Source organism: Lytechinus pictus, chromosome 13 (assembly GCF_037042905.1).
Source record: "Lytechinus pictus isolate F3 Inbred chromosome 13, Lp3.0, whole genome shotgun sequence".
In the NCBI taxonomy this organism is placed as follows: domain Eukaryota; kingdom Metazoa; phylum Echinodermata; class Echinoidea; order Temnopleuroida; family Toxopneustidae; genus Lytechinus; species Lytechinus pictus.
Window position 1 is genome coordinate 3011054 of NC_087257.1, and position 21806 is coordinate 3032859.

Below are 21806 nucleotides of genomic sequence, written 5' to 3' on the forward strand. Positions count from 1 at the left end.
GGTCTCATTACTCTTAAATTTATGCTGCTTGTTCACTATTGCTCGTCCATTAATTCTACTAGTACTTCCAGTGTCTCCTCAAATAACTTGATTCACCTAAACTCTCAGCTAAAAAGAATTATAGAAGACTTGTTAATTCAGTGACAATGACAAAATTATTATTTCAATTCATTTTATTCCAAATACATAAATCAGGTAACAATTATTTTCCTCTTGAGTTTAAAGATCAAATTTTGATCAGAGCTCGTTCCCATCTGCTTAAGATGAAATGGTGTGAAAGAGACTACTGTCCTCACAAACACAGATGCAATGTCACATGCCCCCCCCCCCCCCGAATTCATTTATCATTATTTTTGTTAAAAATTCTTCATTGCCAAAATTGTTACACAATTTCATGTACATATTATAGTGCTGAATTATCATATTTATTCATCATTACTGTTATGTCATCGTAATGAATTTATTATTCTAAGTATTATTATCATAAACATCATCATTAACTACATCCATATTTGTAAAAACTACTGCTACAATCAGCAAGGATAATTACCCCTAAAATAACCCTATCCCTCTTAAATTGTTTGTGGGTTTTGTTTGGTCAGTGGTGAGGGGGAAGCAGTTACAATACTCTATTGTAAATACATGCAGTAATTCAGTTTGATATAGGATGTTTGGCATATTGTCAATGCATTATTCCCTAATTCTTCCACCAGAAAATTATTATTGGAATTAAAAAAACAAACCCTTAATTTGGTCTTGTATTTCTTGAGTCTCTAAAACAAAGGATGTGAAGCAGAGTCATGTTCCATGTCTGTTGAAAAAAAAAAAAAAAAAAAAGACAGAAATGTTAGCAATTCAATCAAGCCATCATCAAAATAAAAAGAAATAAAAAAATATATAAAAGCTTAATGAAATCACAAGCCGAATGAGTCGCCTTTACAAAATCTGGGGTGGATTGAAGAATTCATGAGTGGGTAGGAAGCAAATAAATTGATTACAAATGACTTTCCACTTGCTTAGCCTATAGTATAGTATATTCTGATTTTCTTATTTAATTTTGACAAGCTAGATCTACCGGTAGGTGATATTAATTGTCCCGTGAAAATATGACAGGTGAAAATGAAAATGGAGCCTGTCAAAACGACTCCAGCCTAGTCTCTGAGCTGATTTTCTTTTCATTTACTCAATAAAACTTAGATCTTGGTCTACCGTGTGAGCCCCCCCTCCCCCCCCCCAAAAAAAAAGGGACACCTCACAAAACCCCAATTTAAGGTAAAAATATGTCATGAACGCATATTATACCACTAGAAAGAGTATATTCTCCCAAATAATTTGATATCATATTCATGGTTGGATAGTCAGTATGTATTCTTTGCAGAGATGTAGATTTTGATTTGCACCGAAATAAGGCATGGCTAAAATTAATGACTCCAGATGCCAATGATGTCAAAATCTATGAGTTAGCAAAATTTCAAAGAAATTAATTTGTGTATTGACACTAAAAAGAATTTACTAAACAATTATCTTGTAAATTATTGAACATGGGTATTGAAATTTGAAATGGGTTTTAATATAACCATTGTAGGATTATGAAATCATTGACATCTGGAATCATTCTTGGATAAAGTCGTTTGGTATGTAAATACATGAAGTCATTCAGTTTGATATATAGGATGATTATTGTTTTTTTTACCTTTTTGAATCAGGAGGGTCCTGCAGCTTAATTTGGTCTTGTAATTCTTGAGTCTTTAAAAGAGGATGTGAAGCAGCATCATGTTCTATGTCTGTTGATTAAAACAATACACAGACAGAAATGTTAGCAATACAAGCTATTGTAAAAAAAAAAAACATAACACTTGGACTATAGCGTATATATCTAGATCTAGTCATAGACTCTGACGTACATAGATCTGGAACTAAATGTAAGTAGATCTAGATCTACATCAAAAGTAGATCTAAATTTCATATTTGTTAAACCTACTATTCTGCGAACTTTCAATGTTATTGAATCATACAAGTGTTAGATCTAGACTAAAGCTGTCTTGACCTAGTGTCTTTAAAATAGTTTCATGACATTTGCTCTGATGACAAGTGCTCCGATGGAAAATCTGCACGTTAGGCCAAACAAAAGCTAACCTCCAAAATTAAATAAACCCTTTGGCCTTAACTTAAGACCCTGACTGAAATAATACTAAGCCTATATAGATTCTACAGGTCGCTTTGACTTTGTTGTAGGCCTAGATCCAAGTCTAGTCTAGGTCTATAACAAGTTAGACCTAAGCTAGATAGGCTGGGAGGTAGAAATGTTTTCTTTTAGCTTTAGCCAAGACCTGTAATCAGATCTACCGATGAATTAGGCCCAACTTAGACTAGATCTCTACTCCCCATTAGATCTATGTTGCCGAGTCCGAGGCTGTCCGAAGTGGCGACGTTCAGACCCCGGGGTAGGCCATACGTCTAACTCTAAGTTAGATTAACTTAGACTTGGTCTAGATCTAGATCAAGGCGGTAGGCCCAACTTTCAAGTTTAAAAAAATAAAAGGAAACATAAGAACTAGTGACTTAGACTTAGTGTAGTACCGTATTATTAGTAGAAATAAGTTTGGGAAAAACATCTTTTTTTACAAAATGATCGAGGACTAGACTCTAGATCTACTCTAGACTCGAGGCTACGCGGTCCTATTGTCTTGATATGTGAATTCAAAGGGACGGGTTAATGGAGTGAATGTCTTTCTAAACTCAATATGTCTAGCCTAAACGTTATCTAGATTCTAGTTCTTTTCATGCCTGCTGAGATCTTCGGTAGGAATCGAAATTTCAGAGAAACTCTCGCCCGAAAGTCTGGCGTGAATTGAATATACGGTACGAGGTCTCAAATGGTAGCAGATGGAGATTTACATCAAGTAATATAGGCTTTATAGCCACCATTTTTAGCTCACGACGATGGAAATAGTTTTGAGTTTTCGCAAGTCGTTTGCTTCCTAATTGTTCACTTTTTATAAACAAAAATTAATTCACGTTGTACCCAGACATCTAAAGATCCCATATAACATCAGATCTTTTGATTTATTTTTGTAAATGAATTAAAATTCAGCGTTAATCTGACAGTACTCACCGAAAATCTTTCAAGGAAATAACCTTCTTCTGTGCGGGTGACGTCACCTTTCAGCCCTTGATTAAGCCGAAGTGACGATAGGGGTCAAATTATGACGTACGAATTTCAATAGAAAAATACATTATTCATGAGGTAATGTCCAATCAAATCACAGTATCTTGCGAATACGCAAAGAAAAAATAAATGATCCATTCGCAATATGCAAATGGGGGCTTAGGATTCGGTTCAAATGTCTCCCAGGAGGTGTGGCCAAAAGTGGTACAAAATACGCTTATCACCATGGAGCTTCTATGGAGTATCTGTACGTTATATGCAAATGTTATTTAAATGAGGCTTTTCCGCGGGTGCTACCTTTCCGTCTATACGTATTTATTAGTCTATGGTGCAAGCCCCCGAAGCTACCGCCATTTTGTTTAATCCATTAGAAGCTAAAATAAGCCCTCATTAATATTAATTTCGTAAGATGCTCCCTCGTCAACTGTGGTTTTGTACGTGTATTAGACAATACGCACATCAGCGCAAATCCAAAGGTCAACTTTCATAATGATATGGATGCGCGTTAATGTATTCATCTATATACGCAATGACGAAAAAGGCGACTCGGCCAATCAGCTTCTCAATTTCAATTGATCACATATCCGTGTCTACAAAATATCGATATCTCCATGATCGAATATCCATTTCATTGATAACTGGGAAACCCGTCACACCAATGATCAATCATTACATGCCCAAGCTGCGATGTGCTGCTGCGAGATCTCTTGTTTCGCCAAAGATTTTGCACATCACAAATACTAACAATTATTGTTAAAAATTTTCACATGCCTAAGCTTTTACATTGGCCACACTGAAATTAGACTACATGGGCCTTGTAAATCTGAAACAACGAAATAAAAATGATGTCATAATAATAATGAATAAAACCGTTCTCATTTACATTAACAGTTACATGTCGTAAAAAAAACCGGTTTGGGAAATTCCAATTTTGTTGTGATTACGTCACGATCAGCTGTTCGACAGCTGATTGATTAATTATTGGGGACTGTCCCCGATTTACTTTGGATATATTCGGGGAAAAGGGCAATCATGCCAATGAATTGCGCCGTGAGGGGATGCGAGTCTCGTATTACATACGAGACTCGGGCTTATTTGAGTCTCCATCGGTAAGTGAATAAATTACGGGCCGTCCGCAACCGGATACGGTTCAATGGTTTCTCGGTGACCGTTCGGTGAGTTGCGGGCAGGTTGCGGGTCAAATGATCATGGGTGGGCGCTGGGTGGGTCGCTCATTGGGCGCGGTCGAAAAAAAAATTGATCTCTCACAGGGAGGGATATGGAAAGTGAGAATGAGGTCGAGGGAAGACGAGATGAGGGGCAACAGTGAAAAGGGAAGGAGAAAAATAACTTTAGAAGACAAAAAGGCTTTAATTTTAAAACGAAGAGCGGGGAAATGAGAGAATATAAAATAATGGAGAGGATGAGGTGAAAGAACAGAAAAAAGGGAAGTGAATTAGATATTTTGTATATAAAGAGGAAGACTTGGAAGGGTAGGGGTAAGAGAAAAGAGGAAAATTGAGATGGGGAGGAGAGAAATCAGAGAAGAGAGGGATAATTGTTTGTGGGGGTGGATAAAGGAATAGAATGACCCCCCCCCCCTCCCCCCGAAAAAAAATGAAAGAGCAGACTTTTCTTTCGTTCGTCCAATGAGGGATTGTTCAAGGTTATATTTAATAAAAGAAAAATTGGTACCCCTGATCGGAATCCCCCCCCCCCCCCCACAAAAAAATAACTTTTTCAATTACATGCATGAATCTTTCCCAGAAAAATATAATTGCGACCAAATATTACCACGGTTGCCAGCCATAATTGTGAAAAACTCCTTTATTTCTTTAAAAATATTTTTCAAGCATAAAATCTTATTTTTCTTTATTAAAATTTTGAAGAAAAAATATACCATAAATCATTATTCCTAAAAGTTTCTTTATCTAGAAGGTGAATTCTTATTTACTTGTGTCACCTTTCCCTTCATAACGTTCTAAATAGGATAAAATCTACTACTGGGTAGTTCTATATTATTTGGTTTTCATGAAAATATTCACTTTATTTGAAATAATTTATTGATTAAAGGGGAATCCTGGCTGAAAATTATTTCATGTCAGTAATTAAAAACATTCCCTTTCACTCAATTCAAGAACGACATTATACCAAAAAAAATCCTCATTTACAAAATAGAATTGTTTACTTAAATAATGCACAAAGTAGTCTTAGAGTTATAAAATCATATTCAATAATTTATTATCCATATCTATATAATTCAAGATTTCAAACATTAATAATTGTTTAATGGTTCAGTAACAGTTGCAATGTTTGCTATCACCATATATATTTTATAATGAATTTTATCAGAAGGGGGATGGAGTCCACATCATGAATGATACAATATTCCCTTTTTTTTGGGGGGGGGGGGTAATTTACCAAAACTATAATGACCTCTAAATAGATCACTGTCATTTAGGTAAACACGATAAATTTTGAAGTGGAGAAAGATAGTTTTGGACATATGACCTCTAGGACTTTTGACCTCAGGAACCTAAAATCTAATCACTCCTAGTATATGGATATGGAAAATTGCCAATTCGTCCACTCGCCACATACCTTCATATAGCCTAATGCCATCCCATCTATCAACATTTCGTCTAACAACCATTTTGACTTTTAATTAGCATGTTTTTGCTCAGCTGTTTCTTAAATGCAGCTAGATCGGGTGCATTTTTAGTAGTGGGAGAAAGGGAACTCCACTCTACAATTGTACGAGGGTAGAGGGAATATTTGTAGCAATCCTTATTTGCTCTGATTACATTGAAGTTTAAGTCATGAGACTGTCTGGTTATTCTGGTTGTTGGTTTAAAGGATGCTTTACATGGAGTTATATTGTGTATTTCTTTGGAGGATGCTTTACATGGAGTTATATTGTGTATTTCTTTAAACAAAAATATAGGCCGGCTACTTGTTCTCCTGTCTTGGAAAGTATCCCATTTTAGAATACTCATCATTTTGGTAACACTACTTATGCGTAATACTTGTTAGATACAAATCGTGCTGCCTTGTCTTGTAAATACTGCACTTGAACACCTCAAAGAGGCTATATATAGACGTGCAGGCCATTCATGCAATCGCTACCGCTATATACAATAACCAGTTGGTCATTTCGTCTAATCATCGGTTGGTCTATGACCACATAACCAGCTTATGTAATACTTATTTTATTTTCATTAATTTTGCCCAATGAACACTTAATCTAATTACACGAAATGGTATATGGAAGAAATGGCAATTAGACCATGTGGATGTAGGACAAACTGTTGGTAGACCAAATGATAGTAGACGAGCTGGCATTGGACCAAATGAAAATAAACCATGGATACATGCACTAGGAACAAGTTGATCTATCCAACAACAAAAAATCCTTAGTTATCATGGTTGATGAAGAAAAAAAGTCAGATGCACTTGTTGTATTCTAGTGTAGATAAATCTTGATGTTTAATACTACATTACTAGTTAAAGAACTATGTTTTTCCAAAGCCTACCTACTAAGCCCAGCATCCGCGAACAATGGCTTAACATCATAGGACGCACGGATGACCCAGTAACACGATTATGTGTTTGCTCAAAGCACTTTAAGAAGGAAGATTACTCCGTTACAGAGAAAAGAAGATCCTTGCTACCTACAGCAGTACCTTCATTACAGGTGCATGTAAGTATTTACTACATTCATTGCCCCCACCCCCCCTCTCCCTGAAAAAATGTTGTTTTGTAATATTAACATTAGAATTTTAAAAATGCGCAAAATGCAGAAATATTTAAAACAAATCAAAGGGAGAACACAACTTTGAATATATCAGGAATGCAAAAGAAGTGATTACCCAAGTAATGCATGTTTGCCAAATGTTTTTCAATTTCAATAGAGCAACTTTAGGCATCTACCACCTTCAGGGATGAATGATGAAATAAGTGTTTCATATTATGCATGTCATGTACAGGTTAAATTTTCTTTAAACAAAATAATTTTACTTTAGATCATTGGTGATAGACTTCAGTAAAATAATGAATGCAGACTTTGCATTGCCCTATAACGATGACTTTGCTATCTGTAAATACAAATGAATTGGTACATATTCAGCATTTGATTCTACTTTTCAAAAAATTTGTGCAAATTTTAACCCAAGTGCCATGGCTAGAAACCTGGGGCCTGTTACATAAAACTTTTTACCTGAGAAAACTCTGGTAAAAACTTAAAACTAAGGTTAGTCTGATTTCTGCCATTGACTTTAACACAGGGCAAAATCTCCGGTAAAAACATGAGTTTTCTCAGGTAAAAAGTTTTATGCAATGGGCCCCTGGTGTGTCATAAAGCTGTTTGTACGGTTTACACACAGGTGAATATCACATAGCACAAGATTCACCTTACAAAAATCTCTCCACCTGATCAGTACATATTTCTGGCATTTTAAATGCTGTAACTGAAATAATTTGCAAAAGTTCAAATTTAATCATATCTCCACCCCAATATACATTGATTGCAAACTCTTGGCTAAAGATGCAATCCTACTAGGTGAAGATTTCTTAAATTCTTTCCCCTGTTTGGACAGCCAAATAATAGACTAATACACAGCAAATAACTTTCTGCTTAGGCTGCCATTTGATCAAAATATTTCAACAGTCTTCAAGATCAGGGTCCGGTCTTACAAAGATTTGCAATTGATTTGACTTTTGTTCAAAATATTTTCTGGATTCATTCATCTTTCTCTTAAAAATCTAAGGGATCTTTGACAGATAAATCTCAAAATCTCTGAAAGGTCAAAGTACGACCCTACATTAGCAAAATTTCACCCTTTCCTTACGACTGTCAAATTCAAACTTTACATTAATTCAGGTACCATCCACAAATGAAATTCAACTTCCCAACACACCTCCAGTTCGTCCTTGCATATCTGCAGTAGACCACACATATGCATACAGTCCTGGGTCAACAAAAAGAAAACTTGAATTTGCACTTCAGATAGAGAAAGCAAAGAAACGGAAGGCGCAGATGGAAAGTGTTAATAAATCCATGAAGATTCGGTCGTTGAAAGTAAGTTAAAATTAACACCTCTTAAAGGCGTACTCCAGGCTGAAAATTCATGTAGGATTATTTGAACAGATCAATTTAGTAAAATCTGACAAACAAAACACTACAAGTCTAATCATTTTGGATATAATAAGGCATAACAAACTTTCAAGTTATGAAACAGTTCTATGCACGTCCTTAAGGCATATATCCCAACTTATTCTCTTGAAAAATTTCATAATATGAATTGAAATTATATTTATTCAGAATTATCTTCCAAGAATGAAAAAAAAATTGACTCATGATTTAGTATGCAACACTGCTGGAACATATTTTGTTACACTTTCCCCTTTTCATCGTCCCACCTACATGCATTGCAAATTTATCAATCATAATTATGTGCATATAACTGGTGTTTCAAAATTGGCTAAACTTAAAAATTATTCAGTTAATTTTTCTTAGATTATTTTTCAGCCAGGAGTTCCCTTTAATACAAGTTACTTTTAATCAGAGTATTCATTTATACTGTCTATGATACAAAGTCCCCACTTTTTCATACCCCCTCCAATCATGACGGTCAACTACATAGGGACAGTGATTTTCCGTTTTACCGGTAAATAAAACAGAAATTCTGTTTCGTTCTTATACTTTACATGTAAAAATTAATGGAATTCACCTTTGCAAAACAAAATACAGGTTTTTGTTGTGTACATTTTGAGTGACAATATCGAATATCCATTTTTAGATCAAGTTGAAACAGAATTGCAGATTTTCAGAAACGGAAAAGACCATTTTTTGAAATGGAAAATCAGTCGCTAATTACTTTCTCAGTTTTTAACCATATCTAGGCCAGGGGGGCATGGTAATGGCATAGGGCGAGATATTAATTATCATCAGTGATATTTCTTGTTTTGACATATCAAAGATATCATAAAATGCATTGTCAAGTACTTAAAATTTAGAACATTACATATAAACAGTTCTTTCCCCACATTAAACTGAAGGCATCATATATTGCAGTCAAAGACTAAAGTGCACTTTCACACTTTCAATTTTTTCCTTTTTATGGGTAGCTGCATTAAAAAAAAAACTGCTCTATTTTCTCATTGAATTATCAGGACCTTAAGACAACATTGGAAAACTACGGAGTGAAAAAGAGTGTAATCGAAACAACCCTTGATGAGATTCCTGGGGATTCATATGACCTATTGGTGAACAATGAGGAGAAGAACAGAGGAAGAGATTCGGGACGCAGGTATTCTCCAGAACTGTTGAACCTCTGCCTTACACTCCATTATCTTTCACCTAAATGTTATAAGTACCTTAGAACGATATTCAGTATCCCGTCAGACGTTACTCTGAGAAAGATGCTGGCTAGCGTTGATGGTCTACCTGGCTTTACTGAAGAATCAATTAACACACTGAAATACATTAATGAAAGTTCCTCAAGAAAATTGCACTGGTCGCTGATGCTCGATGCCATGTCCATAAAGAAACAGATCCAATACGACAAGATCAATGATGTCAACAATGGCTTCACGTCGATTGGGAATGCCAAATGTGAAGGAGAAACCCCAACACCAGCAACACAAGCCCTTGCTTTTATGATAGTTGCTATGAACTGCCACATCAAACTTACAGTTGGCTATTTCTTAATCAACAAGCTCACTGCATCTCTACAGGCAGCGCTTATACAGGAATGTCTGATCCGTTTGTATGAAAATGGCATTCAGGTAGATGCCATCGTTTGCGATGGAGCTGCCGTCAATAAATCAACCATGACTATGCTGGGAACAAACTTAGACCCGAAGAACCTCAAAGGTGAATTCCCGCATCCAGCCAATGGTCATCCTGTCACATACATTCCTGATGTTTGCCACAATTTGAAGCTTTTGAGGAATCTACTTGGTGAGAAAGAGGAGCTCATATTCAATGGTACAGAAAAGGTTGGTGTTGTTTTCAATGGTTGCTATTTTCACATTTATGTTGTCAATATAACCTATAGAGCATCGCTAACGTTGATTTACCAATAGTAGATGTCTAGATGATGATACCATAGATCGCTCCATGCCGTTGTTACTCTTCTTTTCTTCCCAATCAAGATTCCTCATCTGTATGATAAAAATAAATAGCATAATTGACAGTTTATTGTTTTTTAATACAGCAAATTGATGAATATGTATTTTCAAAACATTACCACCTAGTCTCCTTCCAGGGGAGTGCTCAGTGGTGAAGGAATTACAAATAATATGTGCAAGGGCAAAAATAGGTCTATGAATAGCGAAATAAAGGCATCCACATTGCTTTGTCTCAATTTAAGGTCCATTGGAACCATATCAAGAAGGCTTATGAAATCCAACAGAAAGAGGGAATGAGGGCAGCCAACAAGTTGACAGCAGAACACATCAACTTCTCCAAGTCAAAGATGAAGGTATTAAAATAATATTCATTTTAGTACCACTTGCTTTTCCTGGAAGAGCTTAACCCTAAATAAACGGGGTATTTCGATGCCTTAGACTGAAGGGGTAGGTATGCAAATATGATCTCAGCAGTCGATTGCGACGAAAATTGGCACGCGCGTTACCCATGGCATAGTCTACAAAACTACAATATCAAATTCTGCGATTTATGCTAATTTATGCATAAAATAAAAAGTTTGCTCTAATTAACCAAATAATGCCCCTAAAATGCTAATTTTTGGTACACAGACACTTTATATGAATCTGACCAAATGTACTAAAACAAATTTCATAATCACATATATTTTCTAATGTATTTCATTGCTTTCTAAATTTCTAATGAATTTCTTTGATTTTCTACTATTTCTTATGGTTTTTTCAATGGAAATTGTCAGTAAATTCTCATTGTACAGAATGTAAACGCTACCATTACTTTAAAAATCCAAAATAAATATAATTGTCCATTAAAATGTATACATTAATGATTTTCACTCATCTTATCTGTAAAAATCTAATTTCACAAGGATGTTCATCCTGTTCCTGGGCTTCAATCATCAACACCGAACTTCAAATCACGATTTTCCCAATCCCTGGGGTTCGGTGTTGGTGAATGGGGAAATTACACGTAGATCGCCAACACCAGCTGTGATGCTCGGTTCAGTAGAGGACATTCTACACCAGCACTCAACACAAACTGCAGGAAATACGTCACATTTTCCGAGGTCAATCCCAACACCAGCATCATTTCAAGTACAGTGTTGTGACTGGTATTCTCACATCACCAACACCAGATTTCAACACCCTACTTGAATCACCCAATGATTTGAAATTCAGGTTAAATATATTTTTTCAATCTCAAATCTTTCAAATTTACTGTAGGTAAAGTTAGCAGCGCAGGTATTTAGTTATTCAGTTGCCGCAACGATCGACATTCTAAGACAACTCCAATACAACGGTTTTGGAAATTCAAAGAGCACTGCAGACTTCTTACGAAGGATTGATAGGTAAATACGGCATGAAATTGTCCCACAAAAATGCCACTTTATATGAGTATCTGTGCATAATCAGTCATGTGGAGGACAGCTTGATGGATAATTTTTGTCCCGACTATAATACAAAACTTGGTTTGTGAGGGTTTCTGTACAGATCAGTTCGTAGTTACTTCATGGGCAATTTTGGTCAAATGATATTTCATTTCTGTCATTTTGATAGACAGATTTTAAAGCAAGATATTATGCAAGCATGCCTTTACATAGCATGATGAAGAAATTGAGTAGACCAGGTGACTAGAAAAATAAACACACTATGAAGGCATTTGTTGCATTAGTTTTGAATACATTAACTTGGTCAAATGTGAAGTATCAGTTACTGGTGGATGTACTGTTGTTTTTTGTGGATCTAACAAACAAAATTCAAAAGAGTATATATAAACAATCAAGACATCAAATTTGGTGCTTATCTCCATATCAAAATTAGTTGTTGTCCAACACGTTATCAGCCTAGACCAGTTAAAATTGGACTAATTTTGATTTAAATTCACAACTTTAAAAGATATTTATACTTTCAAGCTCAATTACAAGTCATATAATGTGAAAATATAATGAAATGAAATTTATCCTATTTTTTGTTTAGGACACCTTTATTAACGCATGTAAGAACATTTTCATTTCATTTAAATACAACAGATTATTTGACATGTTAAATGGTCGGAACAGATTTCAGAAAGGGTATAAAGCCCCTTTGTTCAAGTCCACACGTAACACTTGGGTAGCTTTTTTTCGTGAGACCAAGGAACTGTTACTTACAATGAAGTTAATAGATGGCACTTCCGTCGCATCTAGTAACCGTGGAACGCCTATCATTGGACTGTGTCTGGCGATGGATGGATTTATCTCGCTGGCAGAGCGATTCTTTGACGATCCTGAATCTGGAATGACGTAAGAATTAATTTATGTAATTAATTTGTTTGTTAATTTGATTTTTTTTTTCAAAGTAATCAATAACATGAGCCATTTTTCTCTTTAAGTTTTGACATCGTCAGTCAATAAACACAGAAAAATGTTTGACAACCTGTAAAGAACTTCCATCAAATTTCTAAAATAGAACGGTGGAAATATTTTCTTTCAATATTTGAGATGTGGATTATGTGTGAAAAATAAAAGGACACACATTCCTCCTATTGCTGAATGTTAATGATACGATGAACATGTTCCATTTCAGGTACTTCCTTCCATACCGTCTTAGTCAAGACCACCTAGAACTGCACTTCGCCAAAATTCGTGGCAGAGGTGGATGGAATAATAATCCAACCACTGCACAATTCCAGGCAGCATACAGGTAATACTCTGCCAAAATTACATACACCATTAATCTGGTAACTGAATTGTACTCCCCCGTTAATCAAAAGCTGAAGATGATACTTTCAGATTTGAATAATTACCATTATCATCTATATAGAGTGTTTTAGCCATACATTAAAAACGCGTATTTTGGTCTGCATCAACTGTCTGTGCAGTATCAGAGCGTATCCCTAGAATAACCGAAATCCCAAGATTATCCCGTAGGCTCCTGTACAAAATTTGCTATTGAATATGAGAGCATATTCAACAGTATTGTGCAAATGCGCGAAATATACAACGCGTACAACAATGAAAGCAATGTGATGCGCAGCATAAGAGCACAACGACGCTCAATTACGTCATAATGAACTACACACAAGTCGCATGTCAACGGCCAAATTTGATCTTAATTATGTGATAAGTGGATATGACTTGTTCAATCAAATTTCTCTCTCTTTTTGATTGCTAGGGGTGGGATGATAATAAATATTTTGGATGGCTTTATTTCATGGAATACCAGAAATTTCTGGTATTCCATTCAGAGCCATCCAATATAATATAAATATTAAAGCTAAGTAGATCCATGTACATAATTTACGTGAAACTTTTTATTAAAGTCTTGATCTTTTGTCCCAATTGAAGACATTACCAAAGGTGCATAGCATGAACAATATCCTCTAATTCCTTGCAATAATACTGGGTATTGGTGATTATGCCCATCTATGTTGACATCATTCCTAATAACAGTCAACAGAATTCTTTGCACATTTGATATGATCTATGCAACAGGGCTCTTCTCATCAATGAGCATGTACCTACCAGTGATTCTGGAAACGCAACTTCCTTTCTTGAGGCCATGGGGACACAAGTAAAAGTAGATGCAGAATTACATGAAGATGAACATGACCCAACAGGGGATAACATCAGTGACAGCACATACATTGATTCTTCAGATGAAGACGAGAACGAAACCACGGACAACACCGACGCTGGACTTAGTACATTCCAAGAAAACATTTCAGCATATATCGCAGGGTTTGCTGTGAAGAAGATCCAAAGTAAATGTAATGTAAGTGGATGAAAATATCAAGCATCATAATTTTGAGATTACAATTAGTTTCCATAAAGACAAATTTTGTGACGAAGCCAACAAAGGAATGGTCCCAACCATAAATCCTACTATCAAACAATTTGGGGCAGAAAAGATAGATTTAAGCACAATTCCATGTTAATACTACAAATTTGGAACATATACAACTTTTTCTAAAAATTCACATTATGGAATTTAAACTGTAAGTTGCTTTGAACAAAATTTGCACATACTTATGGAGATTAATGAGTAAAGTCGATAGTTCAAATCATGGATGCATATTTTTTTTAATTTAATTTAAATAAATTTGAAATATCTTGGTTGGATTTCACATCTAATAGTACTCACAAATTTCTTTTTATATTGTATCACCAGTACTGTGAAGAATGCAAAGCAGCATTGGTCGATAAGGAGAAACAGTACCAAGACCAGCGTCTTCAACTAATCCGCATCAAGGACAATGGAGGCCTGATTTGTCCATCAGAGTCAGTGCTGGCCATAGCACTTGTAGCCGAGATGGTCATTCGGAAAGGAGGAAGCAAACCTTCAACTGGAAAAAAAATAAGAGAAAAAATAAGTACAAAAGTAGTCAACCTCCTGAATCACAGAATTTTTTTCCCTGACCACAATAATCATGTATTAGAGCTAATTACTGATGTGATTAAGTATTATCTGATTACAAGGTTGAAGTATGTTGCTGCATCATTCTCAATGGATATTCGTGGTCAAAAAATCAGAAATCACCTGTCCAGAATGGCAACATTTCAGAATCAGTGAAATGTGAAGTTTTGTAAGGCTTTGTACAGTAATGGTCAGCTAGTCCCGGGGGGGCCACTTACATTGACGAGTGGATACCATGCGCGACCAAAAAAACACGTAAAAAGGATGTCTTTTTCACGATAAGGCACGTTACGTACGTAACGTGATAAGGGTGTCAAAAACACAAAAATAATGAAAAAAGGGTATCTATTTCGCTAGGAAAGTTACGTGTTTAGGGTCAAATTTGCGTGGATGATAAAACAAAATTAAAATGTTTTATAAAGGATGTCCTTTTTGCCCCAACACTACGTGTTTAGAGTCCGATTTGCGCGAGGTGTAGAAGGTAGGGTCGTACTTAACCAAATGATGTGTATAAAGGTAAAACCGACGACCGAAGGGCCCGTGACATAACAATAAAATATACTTGTTTAGGGGTTCATTTCAGGGAATACTTGCCAAGAGTATCGTTTTGTTTCCAATACTTGTTAAGGGTAGGATTTCACACGCCAATACTTGTTAAGGGGTGCATTTTCAGAATATGGAAATTACGTGTTTAGGGTGCTTTTCGAGACCCCATGGTCGCGCATGGTATCCACTCGTCAATGGAAGTGGCCCCCCCGGGCAGCTAGTGCACTAGTGCAGATACTAAAATACATGTACATGTATATGTAATTGGTGCAGAGCTGCCAACCTGAACCAAAACATTTTATTATTATAAAAGCTTTCTGAAAATTAGTATTTTGGTGAGGAAATTATTTTCAAAGCAATATCAAAGAACAAAACATAAAACTGGAATTTAAAAATCAATATTTTGCATAAAACCAAAAGTATTCTTTCAGGACTAAAATCTGCTCTACTTGGCAGCTTATATTTTCATACATTGTACATGTACTCTGATGGGTATACTGTATATTTGACAATGAATGTCATGAGGCTAAAAATTCATATACATTATTTTTTTCATACCGCTGGACAAACACAGCGTGTAATTATCAGTTGTAAACATAATTTTTGAATCAACAGAAATACTAAGTCTTTTTTTTGTAAAATTCTTTCACCTTCTGGCTTAGTTGACGACAAAGCCATACTGTGAGAATTGAGCTTAACAGAAGGAGTGCTTCTGAATGATCATGCCTACATGTACATGTATTGTACATGTGCAGTATTTCTCCAGCACATGGTAGAATTACCCATTGAATGCTAGGTGATGGGTGAAGGATGAAACAGAGGGCCTGTCGATGATTCTGACGAGTTTGATTTCACCCTTTTCATGAAAAGGGCACAAAATTGCTGAATTTTTCAATTCACACTCAGCTGGGTTGATAACAATGCCAGTTTGAGAGTACAATGTATCTGGAGTAGTGCCCTTCCTCAATGACACCTAGTTTCAGCATGTTGATGAATTGAATTCCTTAAATTTTGAAGAATATTTGAGTTTACAAAGTGGCTTGATTTATCACACGATTTCCTACTTTATACAAAATCACAAGATTTCATAAATCTAACTTGGCCCAGCACAAGTGGTACTTGAATTTTTCCATCAAAGAAAATCAAAGACAAAAGTATGACTAAAAAACAATAGTTTTAACTTTGGCTTTCTCCAGATACTATGAAGGAAAAAAAAAAAGTGATAATTTTACTTCCCAAATTCGATTAGCATTTCTTGTTAGAGAAAAGCTTTCATCTATGTTCTGTACAGTTCACTGTTAAGAAATAATGTTAAGCAACGCAGCAGTTGTAAAAAACAATATGGAGAAAGTGATATGTATGATCTTGTAAAAAACAATATGGAGAAATCCTGTAAATAGCGATATGTATGATATTGTAAAAAACAAATATTGAGAAATAGCGATATGTATGATCTACAACTATAAGCTGGACTGGTTGAGATATAGGTTGGATGACTTGGATCCAAGTTTCATGAGCTAGGTCTTCTCCTAGAGTTTGTGGTTTTGGGGGCAGTAATCTACATATACCAAGGTAGTATTGTTTTATGTCCTCATGAAAGAAAATATAATTTGAAGTACTGTACATAACTTTTGAAAAAATGACACTTTAGCCATTTTATGTATTGGATAAGTATGATTTTCACTGAAAAAAAAACAATGAAAAACAAAAGGTCAGAAAACAAAAAAAAAGAGAATTTTTAGAAAATAGACTACACATAAGGAAATTTTTTTGTGATAACCAAGTTTTCTTAAAAGTAGGCCGATATCTGAACAGAATCCTACAGAGCCTGTGAATATAAAATTAGCAGTTTGAGGTCCATAATCCATATTTTGTTAGTTAGATCAATTTTAACCCCCTGCAGACCTTAGGTCATACATAGGCCTACTGCCACCAATTTTTATTGTGAGCCCCCTTTGAAATAATATTATTCACACTATAGGAGTATTAGCTATATTATAAAGCTTTTAATAATAGATAACTATGCTGATAGGATATGGGGTTGGTGATCTACATCTTTTCGCTGTCAACATTTTGAAAAATGTAACTCCACCACCCTTTTTGGGGGTACCAGCTCATGACATGTGACCTTATGTTTTTAATAAATCTTGAATCCTGAATCTCTACTGTATATCTGTAGAGCTACATGTAGATAAAGGTAATTTACAATGTATATATTTAGTCATGGTCAAATGTTTGCAAAATTCCATCTTACATACTAAACTCCTCCAAAGAAGTTTGGAAATCTGATTTTAATCGATAATCTCTCCTCAGTTTTGTTTTAAATATCAATGTGTAATTGATACCAATGAATTGATCATTTAATTTTCTTTAAAATTATACCCTACATGTACATGATTATGGTTATGGTTCACATGGGAGTGCAGTGCCTTGAAATGTGGGGCAAGGTCAAAATTCAAAAGTTGCAAAATGAAACAATATTGAAAGTCACTGTTCTTTGTCTCCATGGTGATGAGTGAGTTTCTCTGCAGTTTCTTTTGTTTTGATGCACCTTAACATCAACACGGAATCGAACACACCTCTGTACAAGCAAACACATAACAAACAAACATGCATGGGTATTCAGTCAGTCTGCAAGCCCGTGTTAATGGGCAAATGAGCAAGACTTATCCAAGTCCTCTCGTGGCTGAATTCATGTCCCTGCAAAATCTCGTGAATTGTGAGACTTTCTTTCTCAAAGAATTTAGCCACTTTCTCCTTGAGTAATATTGATTATTTTTGTACCATGGGAAAGAGTGAATGTTATTGGTTATTTCTTTTGAATAAAATATTTTGATAAATAAGTGATTTTTTAACCTAAAAAGATGCATCAAACAGAATTTTCTTCCTCTGTTTTCACTTGCAAATTGTGCAACATTTTGTGTTTTGGGCACAAACATTATTTATATCATCAGAAAGCTCAAACTCTATACTTTCTTACAATGTCACTCTTGATATGTGGCATCTTTTAGATGGGTCAGCAACCAGCTTTTTCCATCAAGATGCAAGACGAGATTTCTGAAATTTCTGAGTAACATAAAATCCAGAGTTCTGATTGGCTGAATGTTTTCAAAACAGGCGCGGGTAATTTGGCCAGATACGCAATGGGTATGTCTACGCAGGCACTGTTCTGTTGCGTATCATCTATAGATATGCAAGATAAAATTTATATGCAAGACAAAATTTTTTATTTTACCTGAAAGATAAAATGTCATCTCAGAATACCAATTTAAGAGATCAAATAAAATATTTTAAAGATAAAATGACCTCAGAATACCGCCTAAGCATGTTATCATTTTAAAGAGAAGTAAATGATCTTTTGAACGATATCGAAATATGCATTGCGTAAAATTGGGAGTAAAGCAAAAAAATTGTCCAAACTCAGATTTCCAAACTTTTTTGAGGGGTTTATATGTATGGGTGGAGAATGCAAATATCTGAAATGTATTTGTTCATAACACTGGAACTGCCCCCATGTATATGTTTTTTTTATGTCAATTATTTATTAAAATATATGTGTCAATGTATTGACCAGTGAATGTTCCTACAGAGAGATGTCTATTCTTGTACTTCTTTACGTAATACCGGTGTAGTCTTTACATTTTGTGATATCAAGAGGAAGAGGTATCATCTACATGTAGGCTAGATCTGGGAAAGGAAAAGCTGGCTTGGAAATATTGGAGATGACAGGCGAAAAGATATAAATGAATGTGAGATTGAACTGGACAAAGATGGAAAGTAAAGTAAAGAGAAGGAACAGTGTGAGGTTGGGCAAAAACAGATGTGTTTTATATTTTTATTTCAATTACAAGAAAGCTCACGGTCACCCTAATTATACCAATCAAGCAAATGACTCTTTATCAAGAGCTTGATTCCAAAAGGGGCTAAATCAAATTTGTGACCAATATTTCTTTTATACAAATATAGATCTAGAGGGTCTAGAGGTCTACATGTACATGTATGTATCTTAGAAGTGGGAAATAATCGCATTTGAAAATATGGTATGGTAGTGGATCGTATTACCGAACACTTTTCATGAATTCAATCATATCAAACACATTATTCTCATAAAATTCACCAAACTTTCACCATAAATACACAATTACCTACAAAATATAAATATGTAAAAATTTTGCCGAAATCGTTAGTCCTTTTTACGATATTAGCTTCCAATCGGACCCCTCTTCGCATGTGAAATATTTTGGTCACATGAAAAGGTATCGTATTAACGAACATGTGTTTTCTATGGGAAAAGTTGAAAAAACAACAAAATCACTGATGAGCTATTTTGACCATATTTTTGTTATTTTTAGAATATTAAGACTTTGATAATGTGTTTTTTACAACTTTTCCTCATCTTTCTATTCAAGTTCTCTTTGGAAGGATGTTGCAAAATTTTGAGCGTATAAAATTATTTTCTGATGCGTATGATGCGCGCGTTCGGTAATACAAGGCCGGTCGGTAATACAATCACTCACTATACCAGTATTTCCCTTTGGGGAATGTTGGCAAAAATTGATTGCAAATATGAGATTATAATCAGAATATTGTATGTGAAGAACAATGAAAAATTTACAATTTCACATGTTTAAGAGTTCTTCAAATTTACATAAAATTAGAACACTGCTTCATCAAACTTGGCTCCAGCAAATCAAAAACAGCTAATTTTATTTAAACTTGATTGTTTGGCCACGCATTAGTTGCTAAGGGAGGCCGTAACTTAGCAACCATTTGACCTTGGGGCAAAATATTTCAGAATATTCAGTCAGACATTTGGGGGCAAATTTGGTGGGAGTTTAAAGAAAATCGGAGGGGGTCGGGTGACAAGCATTGGTTGATTCGATATGGATTGACCCATGTAGCCGGTTTCAAGCTACACCGACTGCCTCCTTCAATCCTGAAGATTCTTGCAGTATTGTAGTAACGGGGACTGGCAAGTGCAATACACCGGGTGAACACCTTACTCTTTTACGAATAATGTATTGGTTTTAACGTGCATAGGTTGTGACTCTCCATTTGCGTCCTTTCCAATGCCAATGGACGGATTGTTTTCCAACTGCATTCACAGTCCTGCACTGAATACAGTCATGACAGTGGTGAATTGAAGCACGCTTACACACAACGCTATATAGCATCAGATTTTTTGTTAGACGTATTAGGCCTACAGAATAGTAAGATTACGCAACCGTCTTTTGTCCACAAAAAGCCGTTTTTGTATCACAAAGTCAAAGATGACAAAAAGTTAAAAACTTGATTTCTAGAAGTCGGAATTCAAACAGTACTTTTGTGAATCGTACTCGTAGACGTAGATATTGAGCCTCAGTCATAAATGTGAGCATAAAAAACATGCTGGAACTTGGTCTTGGAAGTGCAGTATTACAGTAATTTTGCACACAGAGAAAAATTCGTTAGGCCTACTGTTTAGTGTTAGCCTGTCGTTTGGAAATTTCTTGGACCTGGACCCCCCCCCCCCCCCCCCCCCGGATTCTAGATCTAGTCTCTACTCTCGACTCTAGATCTATTTGAATTGAGGGTCAGCGGAATTTTGATTCATATTGGTTGGTACTCCAATAACTGAATAAGATCTTAGTAGGCAAGATCTAACTGTTAATATTAATACTATACTATTACTAAATAGGCCAAGAATGTCTGACTCTGAGTACCGTACCAGAACTTAGAGGGAAACAGAAAGTAAATAACTCTAACGTTAAGTCTAACTGAGTAACTCAAGTGACTCTAAGACTAGAGTCTAAGTTAAGTCTAAATCAAATGACTAAATTGTAAAAAAGGAAAAAGTCAAACAAAGACAAGTCAAGCATGTCAAGACTCAAGACAAGTTCAGTCACTTCAACTTCAAGTTGTACTCACTAAAAGTAAAATCGATATTTGTGCAGACTGCAGACAGTGTCATCGATAAGGTCAAACTCCCGTAAAATGAAAAGAATGATGAAATGTTGTTGTTGTTGTTGTTCTTCGTTTTGGGCCTGTTTCACGCCCTAGTAGTCTCCTCGGTAGACACTTAGTGATGAAACTGAAAGGACTCCCAGTCACTCAGTAGTACCACCATGCCCATGGCCCACGGTCCACATGCAGGAGACAGCCTGCGGCAAGCGAGGGCTAGGCGCCAGGCCGGCCGGCCCAGTGCTCGAAAGCCCGTGTAGTCTTTTGGGATGCACGTGCACAGCATGATCGAGGCTTGGGTTTGGTCGACATCGTTGACGGAAAATTCAAGTTAGATTCTCAAAACAATGTACGGCTAGGTTGAGAAGGATAGACGAATGAGTACGTTGTATTATAAAGACGGGATGAGTTCACGACTGTCCATATATTCCGTATTTTCAAGGTAAAAACTTAGCCAAATAGGTACTCTCCGCTCAGATCTCTCCATTTTCGCAGAGTCTTCCCGCGGCAAACTTGAGCGCGACTGGTTTTTGCATTAGCTTTGCATGCAGTTCGCGTACACTGATATAATTTGCATAATCGGAAATGA

The 21806-nt window shown here is 35.7% G+C and overlaps 2 long non-coding RNA genes across 2 annotated transcripts; both read right to left on the reverse strand.

Annotated features, from left to right (window-relative positions):
• Positions 1–155: 155 nt before the first annotated feature.
• On the reverse strand, positions 156–3474 carry LOC135156355 (uncharacterized). Its single transcript, XR_010295477.1, has 3 exons — positions 3116–3474; positions 1694–1784; positions 156–811 (listed from the first exon to the last, which is right to left on the reverse strand). It is a non-coding gene; the product is annotated as an uncharacterized LOC135156355 (long non-coding RNA).
• Positions 3475–5385: 1911 nt separating this feature from the next.
• LOC135156297 (uncharacterized) lies at positions 5386–21754 on the reverse strand. Its single transcript, XR_010295410.1, has 5 exons — positions 21185–21754; positions 14459–14660; positions 13840–14060; positions 12487–12608; positions 5386–10333 (listed from the first exon to the last, which is right to left on the reverse strand). It is a non-coding gene; the product is annotated as an uncharacterized LOC135156297 (long non-coding RNA).
• Between the last annotated feature and the right edge of the window lie 52 nt (positions 21755–21806).